The sequence below is a fragment of the Odocoileus virginianus genome, chromosome 29 (genome assembly GCF_023699985.2).
Source record: "Odocoileus virginianus isolate 20LAN1187 ecotype Illinois chromosome 29, Ovbor_1.2, whole genome shotgun sequence".
Taxonomy (NCBI): Eukaryota; Metazoa; Chordata; class Mammalia; order Artiodactyla; family Cervidae; genus Odocoileus; species Odocoileus virginianus.
The window spans coordinates 11,668,042-11,680,790 of record NC_069702.1 but is presented as its reverse complement, the minus strand read 5'-3'; the positions used below and the strand labels follow the sequence as shown (position 1 = coordinate 11,680,790).

The 12,749-nt window shown below is 49.5% G+C and overlaps 1 protein-coding gene and 1 pseudogene across 1 annotated transcript in view; one reads left to right on the top strand and one right to left on the bottom strand.

The window, feature by feature from the left end:
• The window catches only part of SLC2A9 (solute carrier family 2 member 9), a 204,662-nt gene that overhangs the window by 134,100 nt on the left and 57,813 nt on the right, over positions 1–12,749 (bottom strand). The gene's annotated exons all lie outside the window — the stretch shown is intronic.
• On the top strand, positions 9,290–9,813 carry LOC110137858 (protein S100-A11 pseudogene; annotated as a pseudogene).

Genomic DNA, 12,749 nt, shown 5'->3' with positions numbered 1-12,749 from the left:
CCTACTCGGGCTCACCCATTCCTTCTGTGGAAGCCACAATAAAGTCTCTGGGCTACACCCTGCCCTCCCTCCTTCTGCTCCTGACCAACCCTGGTGCTTCCTTGCCCTGCATGGGGTGGCGTACCCCCTCCACTGGAGGACTGTGAATCATAGACTCTTCTTCCGCAGGAGCTTCTGTGTCTATCATCCTTTCATGACAACGACTTTAAAGTCAAATTCTAGGTACATTTTAGGGCATCTGGGTCACCCTCACCCTAGGCATGGTACCACATCAGTTCTTGCTGCAAGGGACCACATCTTTGTGGAATACCCTGCCCCTTGCCTTCCAGGACACCCCTCTCCTGGTTCTCCTCCAGTTTCTCTGAGCCCCTCCCCAGGGCTTTGAGCCCAACGCGCTTTTCTGTTCTCCATGGCTTCAGGAGATGCCATGCCCTCAGGGCAATGTTTCTTAGACATGGTTGCACATTGGAATCGCCTGTGGGCCTATGAAAATGACTGACGTTCCTGGTCTCCCACAGGTGGAGATTGGGGCTAACTGGCCTGCATGTGTGGCTCGGGCGCCGGGTTGTTCAAGCTGTCTGGGTGGCTCTGGAGGCAACCAATTGAGAGCCTAGCATCTCCCCTCCACCTGCTGCAGACAGTGGTGTGTGACCCAGAACCAAGGGGGTCATCCTCCACCTGCCAGGCCTGTTCTTGGCTATGGGGCCACAGCTGGGTCCCTGCCTTCCCCCAAGACAAGCCCTGGAAGGATGCTTCCTCCACAAGACTACTCACCCATCCTTAGGAGCAAACTGCATCCAAAGGCTAGCTGGTGCAGGGGCACAAAGGCTCTCCCTTCCCTCCTCTTCCCTCCGCTGTACCTGGGCCCTCCCAGGTCCAGAGCTACCTGTGGGCTGAGACTTCTGCTGTGACTAAGGGCAGCTAATCCTCTCCTTCTGCTGAGTCCTTCCTTTACCACCTGGAGGTGTTGATCTGAGAACACTCCCCAGCCAACTTCCTACTCAAAAATCCCCATCTCAGGGTCTCTTCCCTGGGGAACCCAACTTAAGACACATGGATGGGGCCATGACCCCAAATCTCCACATCCAGCCCACAACTCTTATTGGGGGCTCCTCACACTCATTTCCAGTTGCCCAGTGGACGTCTTTGCTGGTAACCCTTAGGTTCCATAATTACCACCTCCCAGCCCACCCATGCCTGCCCCTGGACCACAGCTGGGGCCATCCCCATCTATGCAGAAGTCCACTTTGGAAACCTGATGAACCTCCATTCCTGCCTTTAACTCACAACCATCCCACTGCCATCTGAGCTGCTGCCTACACTAAGATAGTCCTGTTGGCTGTTTCTGAAATCTCTGGGCATCTCCTCCCCTTCTTACTTGCTAGCATATGCCTTAGGGGAGGTTCTGACAGCATTTTTACCTTGATTCTACCAACAGCATCTTAAAACTGTCCCAAAATCCCCCCGCTTCCCTAGGATTCCCCTCAGTCTCAGAGTGGTCCTTCTAAAACGTGAATCTGATATTCTAAGCTACTTCTTTGTCTGAAACTTTCAGCAGCTCCCTACTGCCCTCAGGATCAAGTTCAAATCTCTTAGCCTGGAATACAAAGCCCTGCCTGATGAGAATCCATCCAGGATTCCAGCCTTGCCACTGGCGAGACCCCAGCCCTCTGCTCCTCTGCTCTGGTCCTGCCAACCCACGGGCGTCTCTGAGTCTAACAAGCAGATTCCATGATGCTGTGCCTCTGCACAAGCTGCTTCCTCTCCCAGGGATGCCTGCTCTTATCCATAGAACATCTGTGTATCCTTCCAGCTTCAGCATTTCCTCCTCTGGGTGGCATCTCTTCCCAGTGCAGAATTCCACAAGAACACTCGTTACCTGTGTAGCATGTATTTCTTTATAGGTGCATCACTCTAAACTAGACTGAGCAGCCCAGGGCCACCCCCTGCCATGTTCTTTTATGTTTCTTTCCAACACCCGGCACCTGGCAGGTGTTCAGTAAATGCCTCCAGTCTGAATGCATATTGGGTAAGAAGAAAGGTACAGCAAGCGATGCTGCAGCTGAAGATGGAGACCCATGAAATAACACACATCCCTGCTTTTTAAGTAAGATATTGGGTTGGCCAAGAAATTTCTTCAGGTCTTTACATAACATCTTATGGAACAAACTTTTTGGCCAACCCAATATCTATCTATCTATCTATGCTAAAACTTTCCTTTTAAAGGGCTAAAGTAGCATGGTATCCTATTAAAGGGCTAAAGTAGCATGAATAACATTCTCCTATAAAGTGTTATTATAATTTCCAATCTATAGAAGAGAAAACTGAAATTGAGCAAGGTGAAGTAGATCAAGCAAGCTCACATGAGAACCTGGGTTGGGGGGGGGGGGTGCTGCAGGATTGAATGGGAGCCTGACTCTTCTGATTTGTGCAGGGGGCTCTTTTGTGACATTATCGCTGATACCACGCATTTCTCAAAGCAAAGCAATAGCCATCACTTTCCCTCGTGGCAGCTGCGAGCTGAATAGTGAATTGATATGCAGATGACATTAGGCTGAGCCAGTCCTGCTCTTCTATGGAAAGTTCTGCACAGAATTCATCGGAATTCACTCGAGCTCAGCTCCAGTGGTTCGTGCTGGTACTGAAACGGGCTCCACCAAACCGAGGTGCAGCAGGCACGGGGGCAGCCACTCGGGAAGGGACACTCACTTTCCAAAGGGATGTACTGCGAAAAGGTGATGCTCGTCCCTTGTTACTTGTCACAAGCTGAGTCTCATCAGGCAACCAACACTAGTCAATGAATGTCCATGGAACCCTTGACCTAGATGTCCCCACAAACACCTTCCAGAGGGAGACCCCGCTGGCCGCAGCTTACAGAGCCCTGGAGTGGCGACCACGTGCCTGGCTGTGTCTGCCCCGCCTTCCACTATCTTAGAACGGGCCTGTCTGTCACCATATCCCAACAGATCCTGCAGAAGTCAACACCACCTGACACCCCCGGGGTGCAAACTAGGTGCTAAGATGCTCAGGTCATTGCAGCAAGTGTGCTGTTCGAGAATGGCTGTTTCTGGTACATATTCATGGCCTGACTCTGACTTCAACAATGAAAGACCTCAAGAGCATGACTGGATGATTACCCTTGTATTTCTCTGTCTTAGCAACAAGAGTGAAACTACCCTCCCAGGGCATAACATTCACATCTCAGAGAGATGTTCCAAGTACTAGATGTGAGTTAAGTGACCTGCCTGAGGTCATCTTTCAAGACACACCAGCTCCCTCTCCTTCCCTGAAATAGGTTTCTGCTTTTTAAAGGGTTCAAATGTCTTCTGCCTTGCTTGGTTCTTGAGCAATCTGGAAAGTAAGGTCAGTAGCTATTATTCCCATTTTATAGACAAGGAAATTGAGGCTGGAGAGGTGGAGGGATGGGCTAAAAGTCCTGCCGCAAAATTTTCCATGAAATCAACCTTGTCCCTTCCTTATTTCAGAGAGAAATCTGTGCATTTTTTCAAGTTTGTTGACCTGCAGAGTGCCTCCCTCAGCCAACCTACAGTGATAGGCTGGTGCTAAGCACGTGCGAACTTGCTGAGTGGTTCACACAGAGTGACTCTGTTTCACCTTCACAACACCCCTGCTTCACTCCCATTTGACAGATGAGAAAACCGAGGCACCAAGAAGTTATGCATTCATAATCAGGCATCTTATAAATGGTAGAGTGGCACACCCACCCCGGGCAGTGAGGTACCAAGCTCTGTGTTCCTAAGCCCTGGGCAGTCCAATATCCCTGCTTCCATACTTACGGAAAGCACCCTTCTCTTTCCTGAGGGCATTAAACCAGCGTTCCTCTCTAAATGATGCTCCCTGAACTTGAAGCCCATTATTAATACCTTTGTCAGCCTTCTGGGTTCTATTTGGAGCATCCTGGTTTCTGGTCTCGTTGTTCAGACCCACTCATACCACTGTTTTGTCTGCCACCTCCTTCTTACAAATTCTCACTGCGAATCATCTGAGATCAGATCAGGGTTTGCCAGAGAGGAAGACAAAAAAAATGTGGTTTGTTCAAAGGCTCACAAATGCACAAAGATGCAACATGATTTGGACTTTTCCTATCAATGACCTGGATTCTGGGGACATGGAAGGTGTGGCTGCCAGTGGTCAGGGACCAGCCTCCTTAGCCATGAGCTCTATGACCTGGGGTCACAACCTCGGGCCTTTCACAGTCTCACTCAGCTTCAGTGTTAGGCCCAAGTTGAAATTCTGGTTCTTCTACTTACTAGCTCTGGGGCCTTGAGCAAATTCGGCATCCTTGCATTCTCTCTGGAATCACCCAGAGGAGAGTAATTAACAGTTATTTTGCAAGGTTGCTATGAGGTTGACTAGGTGGTATTCTAGCATGGACCTGGCACATGATTGGGAGCCAAGAGATGTTCCTTCCTTTTTCCCTTTGCTGTGGTTCTGAACCAACACAAGAGGCCATCCTAATTGAAGGGTGGGGCTGAGGTTAGGGAATTCCCTTGTAGCTCAGAGGCAAAGAATTTGCTTGCAATGCAGGAGACCCAGGTTCAATCCCTGGGTTGGGAAGATCCCCTGGAGAAGGGGACAGCTATCCACTCCAGTATTCTTGCCTGAAGAATTCCATGGATGGAGGAGCCTGGAGAGCTACAGTCTATGAGGTCCCAAAGGGTTGGTGTTTGGCTTCCATGCTCGCTATTAACATATTTTGGGATTCCCTGGTAGCTTAGCTGGTAAAGAATCTTCCTGCAATGCAGAAGACCCCAGTTTGATTCCTGGGTTGGGAAGAAGATCCCTGGAGAAGGGAGAGGCTACCCTCTCCAGTATTCTTGGGCTTCCTTGGTGGCTCAGCCAGTAAAGAATCCTCCTACAATGTGGGAGACCTGGGTTCGATCCCTGGGTTGGGAAGATCCCCTGGAGAAGAGGACAGCTACCCATTCCAGTATTCTGGCCTGGAGAATTCCATGGACAGAGGAGCCTGGCAGGCTACAGTCCATGGGGTCACAAAGAGGTGGACACGACTGAGCAACTTTCAGTCACTTCACTCTGAGGTTAGGTCTGCTGCTCTGAGCCTGTGACTTTGTGTCTGGGCTGAATGTGTGAAACCCACCTCTCAGACCTCAGCGGGAAGTCTGGGAGTGGAAGACCAGCCTACCCACAACCAGGGACTCCCATCTCGTTTCCTCAGCCACTGTCCCTCCTCCTTGGAGGCTCTCCCCCCCTTGGGGGTCTGTCAGCAATCTGGTACCCCTCCCTGGACACAGACACCCCTGGTGGTTCTTTCTGGAGCCCACTGACAAACAAGCGAGGTACCCCTCCCTCCCAGGCGCTGACTGCTCATCTGTGAGATGCTAGGCTGCACCTGTGTGTACAGTCCCATCCCTTCCACCTCCGAGCTCGCTCCACTCTCTGCGCGCTTTGGGCATGGGCTGGATTTTCAAAGCAATGCTAACGTCTCATTTCCTTAACTTGTTCACATTGCCATGCATTCGATTTGTGAAAGTTTCCTGAAGGACAAGGCAGGTTTGAGCAGGGGGAGAGCAGTAGGTGGGGTAGGGGGCTGGCATGGAGCCCTGGGCTGTGTTTTTTAGCTTTTCCCAGTGAATCTCCATCATCCACTTTCTTGGGACCCCTCTCAGCATGCTGTGGGTGGGCGCTTCCCAGCCCCCAGCAGCTACCCGCTGCCTTCTCATGGGGAGAGCTTCCACTTGGTAACATCATTTTTCATCAAGAAGGGGGCTTTTTCAGAGCCTCACATTTTCACCTTATCTTTGAAATATCTTAAATGTCAGGAGGAGACTGAAGTCAAAAGAAGCACAGAGATTTCAAAAGGAGGGCAGTTTTCTGGCACTGTTGCTTGTCCTCAGCCACTCGGCACATGGACATCCCTCCTTCCAGGCTGTGTGTGATTCAGGGAGTGGGTGTGTGGGTGAGCACAGGGGGGTCGGGAGAAAAGGCTGGTTGGGCTTCTGAAGAGCCCCCCCGCAGATTGCTGTGACCTTTGTCCAGGAGGCTAAGAAGGAGAGACCACACGTTGTCAGGGAAAGAAGCCACCAGGATCAAGCTCTTCAGCATGGCGCTCAAGGCATTCCATGTGGCCCTGGCTGCAGGCCAGTGGCTCCTTCCCCAGTGGTTTCAAGCTCTTTCACAGGACTGTTCTCTGACACCTCTGATCTTTGTGTACGCTATTCCCTTTCCCTGGAAGCTCCTTGACTGCCGGTGGCCTGCCTGGCACACTCTTCCTTCTTCCCTTAATACCAGCTCAGATGTCACCTCCCTGTGGGTCCTGCCCTGGCACCAAAGGCAGTTAAAGGACTCCTCAAGGATGCTCCACCGGCACACACTTCTAAGACTGCCCATCAACACGGCATCCAGTAAATTTCTCTTGGTGCTTACTTCACATGCTGGAGTCCAGTTCAGTCAAGAAGCTGGCTGCGTGGAAAGTCACTGCCGGCCAGTGACATGTTTGAGCATTTTGCAAATGGACTGCCAAATGTTTAATCTTGGACCATTTGGAAAAGATCAACCACAGGCACATAGAAAACTAAAGATGTAAGAAATAATGATGGAGGAATTATTAACTCCAGGAAAAACCAAAAGCTTCATGAGAAAGGAAAGTCATCAGGGTACATAATCGTAATGATATAAATATCAGCCAGTGAGCTATAAGAAGCTGTGCTATAACTACACGGTGGGACAGAGCAAGAGGAGAGGAAGGATAGTGTAAGTGTGGGCTTGGACCTCAACTGTTACAATAAGATGTCAATGAGAATGTCCAAAACGAATGAATCCGGACATAGTGTTATAGCAAATTATTTATGTATAGATATAGTTTGTTATAAGGAACTGACTCAAATCATTTTAAAATATAGGGGGATTACCAAATAGTTAAAAGAGATAAAAGAGGCTCAAGGGGGTAAAGCAAATGGACCTCTTTTCCTTCTTACATCCCCTATAAGCCTCCTGCGTGCGTGCTAAGTTGCTTCAGTTGTGTCTGACTCTGCAACCCCACAGACTATAGTCCGTCAGGCTCCTCTGTTCATGAGATTCTCCAGGCAAGAATACTGGAGTCGGTTGCCATGCCCTCCTCCAGGGGATCTTCCGGATGCAGGGATCAAACCTGCGTCTCTTACATCTCCTGCATTGGTAGGCGGGTTCTTTACCACCTAGCCACCAGGGAAGAAGCCCTATAAGCCTCTGAGTAGTGTTACATTTTTTTAAACCATTTGCATGTAATATTTTGACTAAAGAAATTTAAAATTTGTTTCAAATAAAATATGAAGTTGAGACATGAATATGTTTTATTTGGGGCACTTTTCTAGAATCATGCACTTTTCCAGAATTTCCTTTGGAATTCCAGATGGTAAAATCCCTGGTCTATAGGCTCAAATCCATTTTCTGTGATTCAGCTTCACAACTAGAGCTGGTCTGGGCCTCAGAAACCTGAATATTCATGCCTGGGTCTGATGGATGGGTGTGTATGTGCAGGATGGAGAGGGGGAGGATTTCTGTCAAATCACTGTCATTGTCAACACCAAGTCCTCCTGGGCAGGGACCCAGGCTGCTAACTAGGTGTTATTCTCCCTTCAGTGTCCAAAACACAGAAAGGAATGTTTGTAAGTGAGTGCTGCTTGGGAAGCTGAGAGGTCAATTTCCACGTGAGCGGAATCCTATTCTTCCAAGCACTGAGACTTCCAATCCGCCAGAAGCAACATCTGCCTCATGCAATTACGGGAGTACAGAGGCTGGGGTTTTCATCTCCCCAGGGCCCTGTGTCTTCTCAGCTCGCTCAGACTCCATTAAACCACGCAGATTGGCACTGGAGAAACAAAAGAATTCCTTCTGCCTGGAAGAAAACAATCTCTGCTTCCACTAGACCAAGATGGCCCCTCCATCCAATTAAGCCCATAAGAGAGGTGCACAGCCTCCCTCCAGAAATGCTTCTTCAGTCAGACAGCATCATCTCCCCCACACCAGGCAGTGCAGGAAAGAGGAAGGTGAATCCAAATGAGAGTGGTCCAGCCCCTAATGGGCTTACAGGCAGGATGAAACCAGAGGCAAGCACAAAGAAAGGGCACGTCCTGATGCTACCAGAAAGGACCAAAGGCATGGGAAAGGGCTATTACGAGGATTCAGCAGAGCGAGCGAAAGCTTTTGTCCGGAGCATCAGGCCAAGCGCAAGGGATGTTCAGCTTCTTTCTATTTTCGGAAGGGCTGTTCAGTTATATTCCTGTACTGGAGTTTGGAGTTGGATCTTTCTGGAAGGCCGAAGGATGTGGATTGAGAGACAGAAAGAGAAAAAATGGTACCTGAGTGTGGGAACAGCAGGAGGATTTTGGGATGGTGGGGGAAATAAGGGGGGATTTGGAAATATGGGCAATTGAATGGGGCTAGAGGTTAGATCACTTCATGGCAAATAGATGGGGAAAAGGTGGAAACAGGATCAGATTTCATTTTCTTGGGCTCCAAAATCAATGCAGATGGTGACTGCAGCCATGATATTAAAAGACACTTGCTCCTTGGAAGAATAGCTATGTCAAACCTAGACAGTATTTTAAAAAGTAGAGACATCACTTTGCCAACAAAGATCCATGTAGTCAAAGCTATGGTTTTTCCAGTAGTTAGGTATGCATGGGAGAGTTGGACCATAAAGACAGCTGAGCGGCCAAGAATTGATGCTTTTGAACTGTGGTGCTGGAGAAGACTCGAGAGTCCCTTGGACTGCAAGGAGATCAAACCAGTCCATCCTAAAGGAAATCAGCCCTGAATATTCATTGGAGGGACTAATGCTGAAGCTGAAGCTCCAATATTTTGGCCACCTGATGCAAAGAGCGAACTCATTGGAAAAGACCCTGATATGGGAAAAACTGAAGGCAAGAGGAGAAGGGGTGGCAAAGGATGAGATGGTTGGATGGCATCACCGACTCAACAGAGTGAGTCTGAGCAAACTCAGGGAGATAGTGATGGACAGTGAAGCCTGGCATGCTGTAGTTCATGAGGTCGCAAAGAGTCAGCCATGGCTTAGAGACTGAACAACAAGAGGCTAGATGGATTAGAATGAGAGACTAGGCCCCAGTTCAGGGGCCTCGGGCGCCCAGCTGAGGAATTTAGGCTTCATTTGCTGAACCCGGGATCCATTACTTGGCCAGATGACAACTATTAATATTTACAAAATTAGACAATAAGACTTTTCCATGTAGTAGCTTTTCTAATGCTATAAAGCCCTAGGGATGGAGGCTGGGGACCTGGCCCACTGCCCAGTGCCGGCCACACAGCTCCCCGCTCGCATCCGCGCGCCTCGCTCCTCTCCGACATGGCAAAAGTATACAGCCCTATGGAGACTGAGCGATGCATCGAGTCTCTGATTGCTGTTTTCCAGAAGCATGCTGGAAGGGATGGTAACAACAGCACACTCTCCAAGGCCGAGTTCCTAATCTTCGTGAATACAGAGCTGGGTGCCTTCACAAAGAACCAGAAGGACCCTGGTGTCCTTGACCGCATGATGAAGAGATTGGACCTCGACTCTGATGGGTAGCTAGATTTCCAAGAATTTCTTAATCTTATTGGTGGCCTGGCCATTGCTTGCCATGAATCCTTTGTTAAGTCCGCCTCTGGCCAGAAGTAAATTGGAGGAACCTTTGCGCCTGGCCTCCAGGCCACTCCCTTTCTTTCCAGCCTCAGTTATCTGCTCTTCACAGCCCCCACATACCCTGAGCCCGGCACACCCACCTACCCAGGCAGGCCACTCCTGTTAGTAATAAAACAATATTGTTTTTTAAAATGAAACAAACAAATAAAAAAAAAGCCCTAGGGAGTGTGTATTATTGTGCCCATTTTATAGATACAGAAACCGAGACCAGCAGGGAGAGGAACGAAGCCAGGTTAGATGAGGTTCCTGCAGAGGCATCTCTAGGAAAAGGCTAGGATTCTTCCCCCAGCAATTCATCTCTATGGCTCCCATGTTTCATATGCATCTCGGCCCCAGAGATATCCTCCCCCCTGCTAAAGTGGCCTGAATTGGGGCCCAAGCTCTCATTCTAATCCATCTAACTTCTAGCACCATCCAACCACCCGTATTTCTAAATCTAAATCCTGTCCTCACCACTTCCGCTCTGCTTTGTTGCACAGAATTCATCACTGCCCGACTTTAAATATTTACTTGTCTCTGATCTGTGTCCTTCATGAAAATGCAAGGTTCATGAGGGCAGGGACCCTTGTCTGTTTTGTTTTCTTCTGGATAAAGCCTAGAATAGTGCCAGGCACACAGTAGGAACTCAGTAAGTGACTGTCAAATGAATGAGTACATCATCAATAGACAAAGTCCAAATGGCCTGGGCTCCTGCTGGCTGCAGATACTAGAGGGTGTCTGACCACAGGCTGACTCTGGGTGAAGGACCCAAGAGAGCCCCATACTTTGTGATCTGGGTCTTGGGCAGGGGTTCTCTGTAAAGTGAGAGTCCTGGGCTGGATGGCTTTGGTTATAGGCAGACAGGGTGATACAAGTGAGGGTCTGGGCCAGACTGCCTGGGCTGAGTCCTGGCCGGGACTCCTGCTAGTGGGTGGCCTTGGGCAAGTTCTCCAAATTCTATGAGACTCGGTTTGCTTATCTGCAAGATGGGTGTAATAATAGCAATCACATCCTAGAGGATTGTTTTGTGTTTTGGGGATCACATCAGATAGTACCAGTGAAGAACTCAACTCAGTTCCTGAAATAGAATGACACCTCTGGAAATGGGGGAGGTGCTTTGACCCATTTATTCAATAGCATCTTCTGTGAATCTTCTGGTTGAAGGGCACATGCTCTAAGGATGACAGGTGAACTGGCTACTCCTGTCCTCACCGAGGGGAAAGGAAGGACCAAGCAGTGTGCTCGGGGGTCTCACATATGATAACACACTCCTAATGCCTCCCCAGGTTCAAATCACGTCCAAGATCACTGGCCAGATAGCTCTGGACAGGGTTTCTCTTTTGAGTCTCCATTTTACAATCTGCAAAATGGGATGATGATAGAACCTACTTCCCAGGTTGAGGCAAATTTAAGTGAGATGATGTGGATGAAGCCCACTGCTCGTCACACGGAAAACATTTTGCAAATTCTGGTCTTTCTACTCCACTGTGTGAATGCAGGACCATCCTGAGCCTCCCGGGGGGGCTGGGGTTCAGAGGCATCAAGTACAAGGCAGTTGAGCAAATCAAATGTCAGGATGGGACTGAACTGCCATCTCGGAGGCTCAGCCCCCAGGAGCCTCCTCAGACCATCCCTGTAAGGCTTACCCTCCTCCCAGGGTGATGGTGGGGTCCGCATGAAGTGACTCAGGACCTGTTTCCAAGACACAGTGGCTGCTACATGGTGGAAGTGATGGGGCTGGGCCTGGTAGCCAGGAGCTGAGTATACCAACCTCCTCAGCAGTTGTGCAAACCAGAGTCAGGCACTGAATAACCCTGAGACTTGTTCTCCCCATCTGAGAAATGGGTCTAATGGTGGCACTGCCCCGGGGAGGATGTCATTGCACAAAGAGCCCCGGAGGCTGCAGGTGATGTGATCCCTTTGCACACTTGTATTGCAATGTGCAGATCACAAGGCATTTCAGGTCCACCTTCCTCTTGTCTTTCCAACAGCCTCGTGAGACAGAGATGATGATGAAGTGGCCAAACTCCTGGAGGTGATGAGGGTGCACCAGTGCTGTTCAGAAGGATTTGTTGAAGAGAACGTGTTATAGACCAGCCAGACAGTAAGAGCTGGCTGTGGGTAGGGAGCATTTTTTATAAATATTTCTATTTAGCTGGGTTCTGCCCGAGACAGGTCAAGGCCAAAACAGCAGGGATTCTAGCAACCTGCCTTCAAACCCCAGCTCCACAGCTCATTACTTGTGTGATCTTGAGCACATCTGTACAGCTCTCTCTGCCTCAGTGTGCTCATCTGTGAAAAGGGGATGATAGAGACCATACCTAATCTATAGGGTTATTGCATGGATTTCCTGAATTAACAGGTAAAACAAACCCATAGGAAATGTGAACTTTTGGAGTTTGGGGCCCAGGTCTGATGATGCAATGACCCTGCTCTCTGCCTGACCTTTGCTGAATTGTTCCCTCCGAGGCATACCAGCTTGGCTGTCAGTGAAGTTGCTCAGTTGTGTCTGACTCTTTGTGACCCCATGGACTGTAGCCTGCCAGGCTCCTCCATCCATGGAATTTTCCAGGCAAAAGTACTGGAGTGGATTGCCATTTCCTTCTCCAGGAGATCTTCCTAACCCAGGGATCGAACCATAGGTCTCCTGTATTGCAGGCAGATGCTTTACCATCTGAGAAGCCTGACTGCTGGGGCCATGTAAACCACAGGGCACGAACCTTATGACCAAGCAAACCTCCAGAGCTGCCCATCTTTCCCTTCAGGGGGCTCAGGGAATTCTCTCTCCCCTCCAACACCCACTCCAGGCCACCTACTCAGAGGGCAGCTGGGCTAATTGTTTTTCCCTGAAGCTGTCTTGAAGACAAGATAACAAAGTTCAGGCAAGCTTCAGAGACTGCCTTTAAAATTCCAGATGACATGGCTTCAAGACCAATTAAATTTATCTTTGTATCCCTTCAACCTTCCTTGCTTGCAGGCTGAGATACCAGCTGAGCTGACTGGGGGCTGCGGCGCCCCTAGCCCAGGGGCACACGTCACCCAGAGCATTAACCATCACACAGCAGCCAGAGCAGACAGGAGCCCTGCAGTGACTTCCATAAAGGCCCCTCCT